The 13860-nt window shown below is 44.6% G+C and overlaps 1 protein-coding gene and 1 pseudogene across 1 annotated transcript in view; both read left to right on the top strand.

Moving 5' to 3' along the window:
* LOC124799063 (proline-rich protein 36-like) overlaps positions 1 to 13860 on the top strand; it is a 488916-nt gene that overhangs the window by 260050 nt on the left and 215006 nt on the right. The window lies entirely within an intron of this gene.
* Positions 11694 to 11811, top strand: LOC124799833 (annotated as a pseudogene).

Here is a 13860-nt window from a genome sequence, read left to right as displayed (position 1 = left end):
GAGAAATTTGTTAACATCCAGTATTGATTTAAGTGTCAGAAAGTCATTTCTGAAAGTATTCGTATGGAGTGTAGCCATGTATGGAAGTGAAACATGGACGATAAATAGTTTGGACAAGAAGAGAATAGAAGCTTTCGAAATGTGGTGCTACAGAAGAATGCTGAAGATTAGATGGGTAGATCACATAACTAATGAGGAAGTATTGAATAGGATTGGGGAGAAGAGAAGTTTGTGGCACAACCTGACCAGAAGAAGGGATCGGTTGGTAGGACATGTTCTGAGGCATCAACGGATCACCAATTTAGTATTGGAGGGCAGCGTGGAGGGTAAAAATCGTAGGGGGAGACCAAGAGATGAATACACTAAGCAGATTCAGAAGGATGTAGGTTGCAGTAGGTACTGGGAGATGAAAAAGCTTGCACAGGATAGAGTAGCATGGAGAGCTGCATCAAACTAGTCTCAGGAATGAAGACCACAACAACAACAACATAATTGCTGCCAGCGATGATCGCGAGAATGTACGGTCGCAAGAACACCGGGCTCCAAAAGGCCACGTGGCACTACAGAGAGGGAAGACCGTCGTGTTCGGCGTATGGCTCTGCTGCATCATACTGCATCTGCAGCAGCAATTTGAACAGCAGTTGACACCACAGTGACACAACGAAGTATAACAAATCGGTTACTTCAAGGATAGCTCCGAGCCAGACGCCCTGAAGCGTGCTTTCCCTTAATCCCAAACTACCACCATTTGCGATTTCAGAAGTGTCAAGCAATAACTCATTGGAAGGCGGGGTGGAACTCTGTTGTGTTTCCTGATTAAAGCTGGTTCTGCCTCGGGGACAGTGACAGCCCCGTGTTGGTTAGAAGCAGGCCAGTTGAGGGTCTGCAACCAACCGGTCTGCGTGCTAAATTCCTGGCCCTACACCTGGAGTTATGGTCTGGGATTCTGTTTCGTATGACTGCAGGAGCACTCTCGTGGTTATCTCACGCACCCCAACTGCAAAACTGTATATTAATCTCGTGATTCGACCTGTCGTGTTTATATTCATGAACAGCATTCCAGGGGATGTTTTCCAACAGGATAACGCTCGCCCACATAGCTCTGTTGTAAACCAAGATACTCCATAGAGTGTAGACATGTTGCCTTGGCCTGCTTATTCACCAGATCTGTCTCGAGTTGAGCACAAATGGGACGTCATCGGACGGCAATTCCAGCAAAAACAGCATTAAGTGCCCCTGTATTGACTGACCAAGTGCAACAGGCGTGGAACTCTATCCTACAAACTGACATCTGGTACCCATACAACAGAATGCAAAGACGTATGCATGCTCGCGTTCCTCACTCTTGTGTTTGCACCTATTGTTAATGTACGAGTATTTCAAATTTGCAATGGCTTATCTCGCGCTTACATTAACCAGTGATCTTGCAGTGTTAATCATTTAGCCGGTCGGGGTGGCCGAGAGGTTCTAGGCGCTACAGTCTGGAACGGCGTGACTGCTAAGGTCGCAGGTACGCATCCTGCCTCGGGCATGGATGTGTGTGATGTCCTTAGGTTACTTAGGTTTAAGTAGTTCTAAGTTCTAGGGGACTGATGACCTCAGAAGTTTAGTCGCATAGTGCTCAGAGCCATTTGAACCATTTTTGTTAATCATTTAAATATGTTCCCTTGACAAATGTATTCCCGAAATTTCATTACTCTACGTTAATTATTTTTTGAGTTTGCAATTTTTTCCCGCCAGTATATTTTATCAGCTTTAAACCAATGCCAAACAAACAAACAAAGCGTTCAAAACTATGCAGAGTCCACGAAAGGAGCTGGGATAGTAAGGAACAGACGTTGAAGGACAACAGTGCAATTTCTCGATTGACTGTAAGCAGGAAGGGAGGCATCTGGATCTAGCGCGCAGTATTCCCGTTCTGACCTGGACGGGGCGTGGGCGTCAGTTGCGGGGGTGGAGTGCCGCCTGCTGTCGCTTCGCAACAGCCATAGAGCCTGGCTGCTGTTGCCGTCACCTCACCTGCTTGCTCACGCGGCTGCTTCCTCACGCCTCGCTTCCCACGCAGCACATTATAAGCAGCCTTGCGCACATACAAGCGTGTACGCAGAAAACTCAACCATGTGAGTTACTGCTGGCTTGCTTTATGAAGGCAGGTCCTATAACGAAGAGTCTCTTATTTAATGACTTCATTTCGAAATAAGTCACTAGTTATGAACGGAACCATCATTCATTAATGCAACTGAAACGTTCAACCTTAGATTTGTAGGCGCGTCCACACAGCATCAACTGTGGGTGCAGGAGGGTATGAACGAGCAATTTGTCGACAAACCGTGTCACAGGCATGTTCGGTGGGCGACGTATCAGGCGAACGGGAAGGATAGGGAACCAGTGATACCCGTCTTTCTGCGAGGAAGGTTTGCACATTCCTCGCCACATGCGGCTGGGCGTTGTCCTGCTGAAATATGGCATACGGACCGGCCTGCAGGGAGGGCAGTGCCTCAGACTATAAAACGTTCCTTATTTAGTGGCGATGATGATGATGATGATGAGGTCCCATACTCCGAGGAGCGTAGGGGATGATGCAGGAGACCCGCACCGCCGTACTAGACAAGGTCTTAGCGGAGGTGATTTGTCATTGCCTTCCTCCGCCCGTAATGGGGATGAATGGTGATGAGGAAGATGACACAACACCACCTAGTCATCTCGAGGCAGGAAAAATCCCTGACCCCGCCGGGAATCTAAGCCTGGACCGCGTGCGCGGGAAGCGAGAATGCTACCGCAAGACTACGAGCTGCGAACCATGTAGTGGTAGTTGCTCGAATGGTCCTCAAGAAGTATAAGGCGAGATCGCGTGTTACAGGCAATGACACACCATACCATCATACTTAGCTTTTGTCCGCTATGCTGCTAACATTACAGTCCACCCAATTGCACTCACCAAGGTGGTGTCGAACGCGTATACGAAAATCACTGCCGGAAAAGCTGAAGCTGGACTCGTTTTAAAACACTACATTTTGACGCTCAGCGCACCAGTGTCGCTGTTCACATATCCATTGCAGTTTGTGGCGTTGGTGGTCTCTGGTCCGTGAAACCCAGCGCAATGGCATGTGTGCCACCTTTCCAGCCCACAGGAGACAGCATCGAACCATCGACGTACGCTTGTCCACACCCGTTGCAGTGTTCCAACATCGCGCCAACGCTATGGACAAAGCTGTTCTGACCGCCATGGCCAAGCGGACAAGATGGCGGTCATCTCGAGCTGTGGTCACGTTTTATCGTCCAGTACCCTGTCGGCGATGTGGACGCCCCTCTCCTCTCCACTGGTTCCACAAGCGCCTCGCTGTTGAAGCAGCATGCCGTGTACGAGCTGCAACGTCACGGACCATCCTACTGAAGGCCATCACTCTACCCTATTCGAACGTACTCCCACGCAGACAATTCCACCCTGCAAGGTCGGCGAGGCATAGTGGCACTTGTTTACGCTTTTCCACTTCGTATGAGGCCTCCGCACCGACTGAGCGTTGTGTAACAGTGACCTGTCTGGCCACACAAAAGGCGGCGCTACTGCGCCTACATGCATGCCGCCTATCTGCAATTTAAATAACTTATTACAGTTCCGCTGTTCTACATGTCCTCTTATCGTGGCGTGTTGCAGACCGTTGACAGTGTTTCACTTTTTAGAATTAGTAGTGTAGTTTTATTGGCTAAAAATCATGGCCGGTTTCGGGCGATCATAAGCCTATCTTCAGGTGTACAGGACTGCAAAAGAGAAAGTGAATAAATTATAACAAGAAACTGTACAAATTCCGTGTAATCCATACAATAACATACACCTATTCTGGTAGTGAGCTGATGACTCAGAAAAAGCTGGTGTCACAGCGCGATTTTTTATACCAAGCAGGATTGGTCTACATTATGAAGTTAGGATCTACAACCGCCACATGGGCTCATTCATTTGTCAAACTAAGTGAAATGATTGTTAATGCCTCAACATCACTCAGCTGGGGATGTACTTTTAACATCCAGTTCAAGGAACATCTGCACCTTAACAACTCTAGGTCCACTTTACCTAGTCTTTTTAAAACTAATGGTCACTCTGTTGGAGACATATATACCAATTTGTGTATCCTTCATCGTCACCACAAAGGAGCGTCCTTAATTTATTACGGGATATATAAATTATGCACAGCTTTAACAAGCACCCTTAAACCATCCTTAACCAGCAAACCACGCTAAAGCAAATCATATAAATAATTATTCATTTCTGAAATAGCACTCAAACCTCACCAATATCCCTTCAGACTTTGTTCTCAGAGGAATTTTCTTTTTCTTTTTATCCCTTCAATTTTAGTCGCCTAATTGATACTACTTTTTCTTCGTAGTTACTTGATGTCGTTATGTTTATTTTATTTTTGTGCAACCTCCCACTGCTGGCTCGTTAGCGTCTTAATTATATTTTATTTTGTATAGCATTTTTAACCCTATTTATGCCCATATGCATAATTTTCACCTTACTTTTATGTTTTCATGATGAGCATTTAAGTATCTTTTGTTCACTTCTGTATTCACCAGTTGTTAACGCGGGCTAGACAGTCACCTCTTACACTGTTCGCCACTAGATGGCTTCACTGTCCTTTGTAATATGACTGTCGCCAGTTTTCGTGCGCCGCTGCTTTCTGCCACTATGTCATTCCAAATCTCGGCTTCATGTGCCGGTGTCACCTGCCTGCAGCCTGGTGATCACGGTCTGCGGAAACCATATATCTCATGGTCCAAGGTTTCTTACATTGTTCGGTGACGTTCTCTTAGTATTTCCCTCTCTTTTTTCTTCCTCTGACGGCTCAGTTTTCTTAGGTCATTTTGTGACTATCTGGTTTCACCAATGTTTTCATGCCGACTTTATCAACCTAATATTTATAGTCGAACAGTGAATCCACATTACTATCATAACAAATAAGTGTTAAGTGTTATAGAATCTCTTATTATTGTTTCTTCATTTTCCCTTTCATTGTCTTGTACACCTGAAGACAGGCTTATAATTGTCTGAAACCGGCCTTGATTTTGAACCAATGAAACTATTTACAACTGAAGCGGTTAATTATATGACTCTGAGACGCTATGCACGAAAATGTAGACTTATCGGTAATTTTCGCTGTTGAAACCTTCTCCGGTTATCGGCTGAGTCGCAGTGGCCTCTTGAAGCACTGTTTCAAGAAGTTTTCCAGTCGTCAACTTAAGGTGTGGGTCTGAAGACGACTAGTAGGACACACGTTCAAACTTTGCGTCGAGACTATGCCTCCACTCAGCTTGTAACCCGAGCTAATTTTATGATAAAAAGATGTTTCTAGAAACAATCTCCCCAGGTTGTGGCTAAGCCATGTCTCCGCAATGTCCTTACTTCCAAAAGCACTAATTCTTTAAGTATCGTGGGAGAACTGTGAAGGTTGGAGGGCAGGGGATGTGATACTGACGAATTAAAGCAATGAGGATGAGTCGTGAGTCGTGCTGTGGTAGCATCGTCGACCGACACGGTAGCTCAGCGTGTCTGGTCAGGGGATCGCCCTCCCTCTGTGACAAATACTGAGTGAAGATCTCGATGCAGGAATTTCAAAGATGCCATGCGATATCAGCACAGAACTTCTGACGAAAAAACGGGGAGGAAACGTATCGAAAAAAGACAACAACAAAAAAATCTCAGTAGAGCAACTGCCTGCAAAAGATGAAGATCTCCTGTTCGAGTCCCGGTCCGGCACACTGTTTTAATGTGCCATTAAGTTTCATACCAGTGCACACTCCACTCATCATCACCACCATCATTTTCGTGGGCCTTTGTCCAGCTTCAACCTATGATCGGCCTTATTACTATAGACTTGGCGATGTTAGTGTCAGACAGTGGCCGGATGCCCTTCCTGTCGCCAGCCTGTACCCCCTGGGATGGAACTAGTGTACCCCAGCTGTATGCGTCTAGCGTAAGCCATGAAATAGTGCGAACGTTTTCAAATGTCTGAGAGTAGTGTAACTGATGCGGAACGTGGGGACCAGCCCAGTATTCACCTAGTGGGATGTGGAAAACCACCTAAAAACCACATCCAAGCTGGCCAGCACACCGGCCCTTGTCGTTAATCCGCCAGGCAGATTCCATACGAGGTCGGACCGCCTACCTGAGTCCAGGAAGCAGCACCTTAGCGCCATCGGCTAACCTGGCGGATGCCAGTGCACACACATTCCGCATGCAGTCCTTTGAATCTTTTGTATCTCTTGCATTAATCGAACTTGATAATGACCCTGACTGACTAACGACACTGCACAATTAATTGAAAGATGATTTTACAAGCGACTTTTATTGCCCGTTAATTTCATTTTGATATGTTCCTTTCCATAAACATGAGTCTGGCACCTGCATTCCCAGCTCTAGATTCATGTGCTCGTTCTACTTTAAATCGCTCTGCGTGGATTCCCCTAGCTATCTGAAATTTGGGTTGAGACTGATTTCATTGCTTCCATTGACTGATGCTCAGTGACATAGTAAAACAACGTTATACCCTTTGACTACTACTTGTATACATTACATTTATTAATATCTAAGAATCAGTTTTTGATATAGCTACATCTACATCTGTTTACCACGAGCTACCTTAACGTGTGTGGTGGTGGGGGGGGGGGGGGGGGGGGGAGGTATTTTCTCGTACCACTATCATTTCATCTGTTTCCCATTCCTCCATGAAAGGTGCATGTGAAGAACGGCTATGAAGTCATATCACTTTATATTTTCTGTTTTCCCATTGTAGTCATTTCATTAGATGTGCAGTGCAGTGGCAGCTCTACAAAAATAAACAGAAAACAAATTTACAAACAATGTAGTAAAATAAAAAAGCTGTGCTCAGTCTACAGTCCGCTGCCTTCAGCTGCAGAATTTATCTATAATTTTGGATATGAAAACCTCAACGTTCGTAACCATATTCTTCTTAATTCTTCTGCCTAACCACACACTCAGAATACACGACCTATTCAGATAAAACGGCCAAATATTTATGACAATGACAATCCCAAAGAAGGAAAAAAAGTAATGTTAGGATGCAACAGGCTGTGACTCTAATTCTTTAGATTCTGTAGTTTGACATCTTTGTCCACATGGACTTAAAACACACACAATATTTGACAATGTTGTTATTTATGTTAGGATCTCTTGAAGGTTTATACCGCTAATGTGTCATGAATTGACATTTAATTATAAGAATTCATACCAAGGGTGGTATATTTGTGCTAAATCTTCAATGCATCAAACACCACGTTAGTAATGTAAACATAACCACAGATGAAACATAGCGCTTTTGATTGGCCGCCAGTTCAGATTTTTCATTGGTCGCTTGATTAGTGCTCAGATGGGGTTGTTTTCGTGGTGCTACACGGACTGTAGTACCGTCAACGCCGGCGGGGAAGGCGGCACATCAGAGCATGCACAGCCGCACACACGCAGCTGCATTTTTTCTCTGAGTGTATCATAGCGTGACTGAAATCATTTCAGCACACGACACTGTTGTTGCAGGTTGACATCGAGGAAGTGCTACAAAACATGTTTTTGTCCATTTTCTTAACATACCAGTATTCATTCGAAGAGAAATGGCGTAATTTCAGCGAAATTTCTGGTTCGTATTTGAACAAAAACGGCATAATTTTAGAGCGGTATTTATAGTCTGCTGTAGTACATTAGCAAATGATCACCTGCTGCCACTGATGCAGGGTCTTTCAAACATACAAAGAACTTAAAAAAAAGTGTCACACATCCCTGTAGGAGGTAATATTGGTCAAAACTAGGAGATAAGTCCCTGTATTTATGTCTCTGGAAACGAATACTTGGAGATATGGGCCACTGAAGATCCACACTTCACAGCCAGCATTTTATTTCCATATGAGGCAAGATTCACAAGAGATGACATAGTAAACTGCCACAATATGCACGTGAAGGCAGATGCCAGTTATTGAACAGTCATAGAAATGAGGCATCATGATCGCTTCAGAATCAGTGTATGGTCAGGAATTTTCACTGACAGACTCATAGGGCCATACATCTTACTAAACAGGATAGAATATGCTTTATATCACCGATTTCTGCACGATAAGTTAGACTGCTATTGAACACATTACTCTTGCAATATGCGAATGTGTTTTTTATACGGTGGGGTACTACCCCATTTTCTATGGATCATGCGACAGTTCCTCACTGCAACATTTCCTGGGCGAAGGATTTCTCGAGGAGATCCTGTAGTGTGGCCTCCTCATTCACTAGGCCTTAACCCGTTGAACTCCTGGCTTAAGGACATTTAAAGGCACTGGTGTTCATCCACCCAATTAACAATGTGCAGACGTTACAGGAGCATGTCACCAATGAATGTAAATCAGTCATAATGGATCAAGGTGTATTTAAAAGAGTGCGTGATTAACTGCTAAGAATGGCTGAAGGAAATGACAGGACCACATACAGCACTGCCCGTAGTGATACTTCCACGTACCAGACAGATGGGAGTGAGAGATCGCATTGACCCATATCTCATTAGGTACTGGTTTCTGGACATATTATTATAGGAACATATATCAGCTTTGAATAAACCATAGCTACCTCGTGTATGGATATGTGACACTTTCTTTTAAACTCTACATATTCATCTGTTTTCACACGACTATAACGTCTACATCAACGACGATAGGAATGGTAGCTAACTTCAGCTTGCCTATGGGGCTACAAAGATTTTCATTTACAGACGAGTCATACGATTTTACTAGGATATAATTGAGCCACTTTTTACAATTACTTTTAGGATCATTATTTTTATTTACCCTCCACAAATGTTCTAGATGCTCTCACCTGATGCACGACAAACATAACGACGATAATCAAACTTGTCCCTTACGTTCGTGACCATGTTTGGAGAATCTGCATTCTCTTCTGTTGCTATGCGACGTCATAGTTCACTCGAAGTTGTTGGAAGAGAAGGCTCATCGACAAGAGTCTTACAAAACTCGTCATAAAAAGACACATACTGTGATATAGAGCGACCTTGGATGCCTATGTTTCAATGCAAGCTCCGTGCGCTTCTTAAGCAGCAAGATGCGCAGTGGCGCACTCTCGACGACAATAATAGAGCTCGTTTGTAACTGAACTGCACCTGTTGAAGGCGAAACCGGAAATGGTCTTTTGTTGCGGTGTTAACGGCGTCTTGACTCGACTCTCGTTGGACAAAGAAGAAGGTAGTTGCTCAGGAAGACTCCTATCATCAAACACGAGAACTGCCGGCTAACAACTGCCACCACGGTAAACGTCTAGTTTCAGTGCGTAAGTTGGTAATTTCCAAAAACGCTTGCAAGCGATGTATATCGTACACTTGACTGTCTTGGAGCAAGATATCGATTTTTTTTCAGCAATCGGAAGTACTACAACAAAAGACTAACGATGTGGATTTCGGTTATGGCGTTGCCAGCGACAAAAACAATACATGAAAATTGTCCAGATACGACATTAAATGTAATTTCACTTACCTTACTCGGTGATATCTTCGTCCTGGACAATTCCGCATAATACTTATGCTGCCGGTAGAAGTCCTTTCTTTTGATGCCGCGGCACACTTTAGCAGTATCTCTTAAGAAAATTGGCAAAGTCCCGCAGGGAGGTTTTATACCACGTAACCGCAAATTGTGTAAGTAGATGTTTAAAAATATGCAGTTCATCTCGGCCTCCCGGTCGTCCTTCTCTTTTGATGGGTGATTTCAAGGATTTCCATAATTGCTTCATCTTCTGTGTGTGCACAGATGGATCATCAGAAAACAAGAATTCGACAGAATGGTTTAGAGACTCTTGGTGAAATCCCTCTTCCTTCAAAGAGTTGTAAGAGTTCCATCCAGCTGTAACGACTTTGGTGCCGGGCAAGATGAAGTTTTTAATAAGAGGCACTATAGTTTGCTTAGTCCTAGAATTCACTTTCACAGTGAAACATTTTCTTGCGTCTCTTTCTATATCTCCCCATACCAAAACCTATTCAGTTTCGTTCTTGAGAAGTCGTCCTTTCCCGTATTTTCGAGTTATGTGTGACTCATCTATTTCCACAGTCTTGTTGACACCACCTCTCATTAGTTACAATTACGTGACACACTTCTCGATAAAAAACCGTAATGCTCACAAAGAGTATTAATCGACAGTCCAGTTTCGGATGCTGTGTTTTCCAGTACATAATCTCTACTCCAGCAAAAAATCAAGATAATGCTCTGCTGTATTGTCATTGTATACTTCTCAAACCACGTGTTTTTCCTTATACTTGTCGTTTTCGGACATTTGCTACAATACAATTCTAATTGAAACTCACAATCGCTACTATTTGAACCAAGTTAGGCGCAGTTCTCACCATAAGAATCCACCCAATTTCTGGTGTCGTGATTCCGCAGAAAATGGCACTCCCAGCAGAAGTCTAAACAGTTTTCAACGGAACTCAACTTACGTGTAGGAATCAAATCACGTCACGTGAGACTAACGCTATTGGAAACTGTAGCTGCTTCAGTCGTCCCTACGAGACTCCTGAAAATAAATATACTTTTCCACTTATTATACGTCAATGCTGTCACCCGAAGCGAGATTCTTTGTCGCTGATTATGTTTCATCGCTGCAAACAAAATCGATATCTTGCTCCGCGACAGTCGCTCGCTCTATATCGCTTGCAAGCGTTCTTGGAAATTACCCGTTAGTTAAAAATTCAACCCAAGTCTCTGTCCTTATTCGCGTGGAAGAAATAGTGTTTTGAAATAGAATGAATTTTTCTCAAACGCACTACACATAAGAGGGAATAACATACACTATTATTTGTAAGCACCTCTGGAGTTCTATGTGTCGATTGCGCGAGAACTGCAAGACACATAAAAAAAACGGCACATGTCAGTGGTCAGAGCATCTCGCCAAGTTTAGATTCGCAACAGACCCCTTGCGTAGCTGTACTACAGGGCAGAAATGTCAGTACGTGAAAACAAAATACCCTCCCCGTAATGTCACATCCAGTTAATTCTCCCTGCAGATAGGCAACCCAGTGAACGGATTTCGAAAGGACACTGTTTTCACGCATTCGAGGCTATTTGTATCAGCGACGTCAATGAATTCCACGTAAGTACTGACGTTTACTGCATCACAACCAGTGCCAAAGTGAGTTAAGAATTTGGAGAGGTACACTATCCACAGACGTATGTCTGTGTTGTGCATATTTTGTAGTTTTTCCCCAGTTATGTTCTGAAACCCCACAGAATGACCCTGAGTTATCCGACACTAATCCTCTCTGTGAAACCGGCCGGGGGGCCGAGCGGTTCTAGGCGCTTCAGTCTGGAACCGCGCGACCCCTACGGTCGCAGGTTCGTATCCTGCCTCGGGCATGGATGTGTGTGATGTCCTTAGCTTAGTTAGGTTTAAGTAGTTCTAAGTTCTAGGGCACTGATGACCACAGCAGTTAAGTCCCATAGTGCTCAGAGCCTCTCCGTGAAGGAGGATGGCTCTCCTATAGCGTCTGCCTCTGGTGTTCTGGAGAGAACTTCTGTAACGATCTCGTAATTAATGGAAAGCGCCTTTCTTCTTTGAATCTTCTCTAGCTCGAACTTTAAGTCCACGTCGTAAGGTGTCAACTTGAAGAACGGCTCTCGAAAATCTGTCAAACTATCACTTTATGGCCAACGTCCTTACCGCAGTGGTAACACCGGTTCCGGTCAGATCACCGAAGTTAAGCGCTGTCAGGCTGGGCTAGTACTTGGACGGGTGACCATCCGGTGTGCCGAGCGTTGTTGTCAAGCGGGGTACGCTCAGCCCTTGTGAGGCAAACTGAGGACCTACTTGACTGAGACGTAGCGGCTCCGGTCACGGAAATTGACATACGGCCGGGAGAGCGGTGTGCTGACCACATGCCCCTCCATATCCGTATTCACTGACCCCAGTGGGCTGAGGATGACATAGTGGCCGGTTGGTACCGTTGGGCCATCATGGCTTGTTCACGGGGGAGTTCAGTATTTTTTATAACTTTCATTTGAGTAGGTCATTTTCTTCGACTCCTATTTCTACATCTACATCTACATTTATACTCCGCAAGCCACCCAACGGTGTGTGGCGGAGGGCACTTTACGTGCCACTGTCATTACCTCCCTTTCCTGCTCCAGTCGCGTATGGTTCACGGGAAGAACGACTGTCTGAAAGCCTCCGTGCGCGCTCTAATCTCTCTAATTTTACATTCGTGATCTCCTCGGGAGGTATAAGTAGGGGGAAGCAATATATTCGATACTTCATCCAGAAACCCACCCTCTCGAAACCTGGCGAGCAAGCTACACCGCGATGCAGAGCGCCTCTCTTGCAGAGTCTGCCACTTGAGTTTGCTAAACGTCTCCGTAACGCTGTCACGGTTACCAAACAACTCTGTGACGAAACGCGCCGCTCTTCTTTGGATCTTCTCTATCTCCTCCGTCAACTCGATCTGGTACGGATCCCACACTGATGAGCAATACTCAAGTATAGGTCGAACGAGTGTTTTGTAAGCCACCTCCTTTGTTGATGGACTACATTTTCTAAGGACTCTCCCAATGAATCTCAACCTGGTACCCGCTTTACCAACAATTAATTTTATATGATCGTTCCACTTCAAATCGTTCCGCACGCATACTCCCAGATATTTTACAGAAGTAACTGCTACCAGTGTTTGTTCCGCTATCATATAATCATACAATAAAGGATCCTTCTTTCTATGTATTCGCAATATATTACATTTGTCTATGTTAAGGGTCAGTTGCCACTCCCTGCACCAAGTGCCTATCCGCTGCAGATCTTCCTGCATTTCGCTACAATTTTCTAATGCTGCAACTTCTCTGTATACTACAGCATCATCCGCGAAAAGCCGCATGGGACTTCCGACACTATCTACTAGGTCATTTATATATATTGTGAAAAGCAATGGTCCCATAACACTCCCCTGTGGCACGCCAGAGGTTACTTTAACGTCTGTAGACGTCTCTCCATTGATAACAACATGCTGTGTTCTGTTTGCTAAAAACTCTTCAATCCAGCCACACAGCTGGTCTTATATTCCGTAGGCTCTTACTTTGTTTATCAGGCGACAGTGCGGAACTGTATCGAACGCCTTCCAGAAGTCAAGAAAAATAGCATCTACCTGGGAGTCTGTACCTAATATTTTCTGGGTCTCATGAACAAATAAAGAGAGTTGGGTCTCACACGATCGCTGTTTCCGGAATCCATGTTGATTCCTACATAGTAGATTCTGGGTTTCCAAAAACGACATGATACTCGAGCAAAAAACATGTTCTAAAATTCTACAACAGATCGACGTCAGAGATATAGGTCTATAGTTTTGCACATCTGCTCGACGACCCTTCTTGAAGACTGAGACTACCTGTGCTCTTTTCCAATCATTTGGAACCATCCGTTCCTCTAGAGACTTGCGGAACACGGCTGTTAGAAGGGGGGAAGTTCTTTCGCGTACTCTGTGTAGAATCGAATTGGTATCCCGTCAGGTCCAGTGGACTTTCCTCTGTTGAGTGATTCCAGTTGCTTTTCTATTCCTTGGACACTTATTTCGATGACAGCCATTTTTTCAAAAAAATGGTTCAAATGGCTCTGAGCACTATGGGACTCAACATCTTAGGTCATACGTCCCCTAGAACTTAGAACTACTTAAACCTAACTAACCTAAGGACATCACATACACCCATGCCCGAGGCAGGATTCGAACCTGCGACCGTAGCAGCCCCGCGGTTCCGGACTGCAGCGCCAGAACCGCACGGCCACCGCGGCCGGCCCATTTTTTCGTTTGTGCGAGGATTTAGAGAAGGATTTCT

This window comes from Schistocerca piceifrons, chromosome 5 (assembly GCF_021461385.2).
Source record: "Schistocerca piceifrons isolate TAMUIC-IGC-003096 chromosome 5, iqSchPice1.1, whole genome shotgun sequence".
Classification (NCBI taxonomy): Eukaryota; Metazoa; Arthropoda; class Insecta; order Orthoptera; family Acrididae; genus Schistocerca; species Schistocerca piceifrons.
The sequence above is the reverse complement of the archived record's forward strand: the minus strand, read 5'-3'. Positions and strand labels throughout refer to the sequence as shown.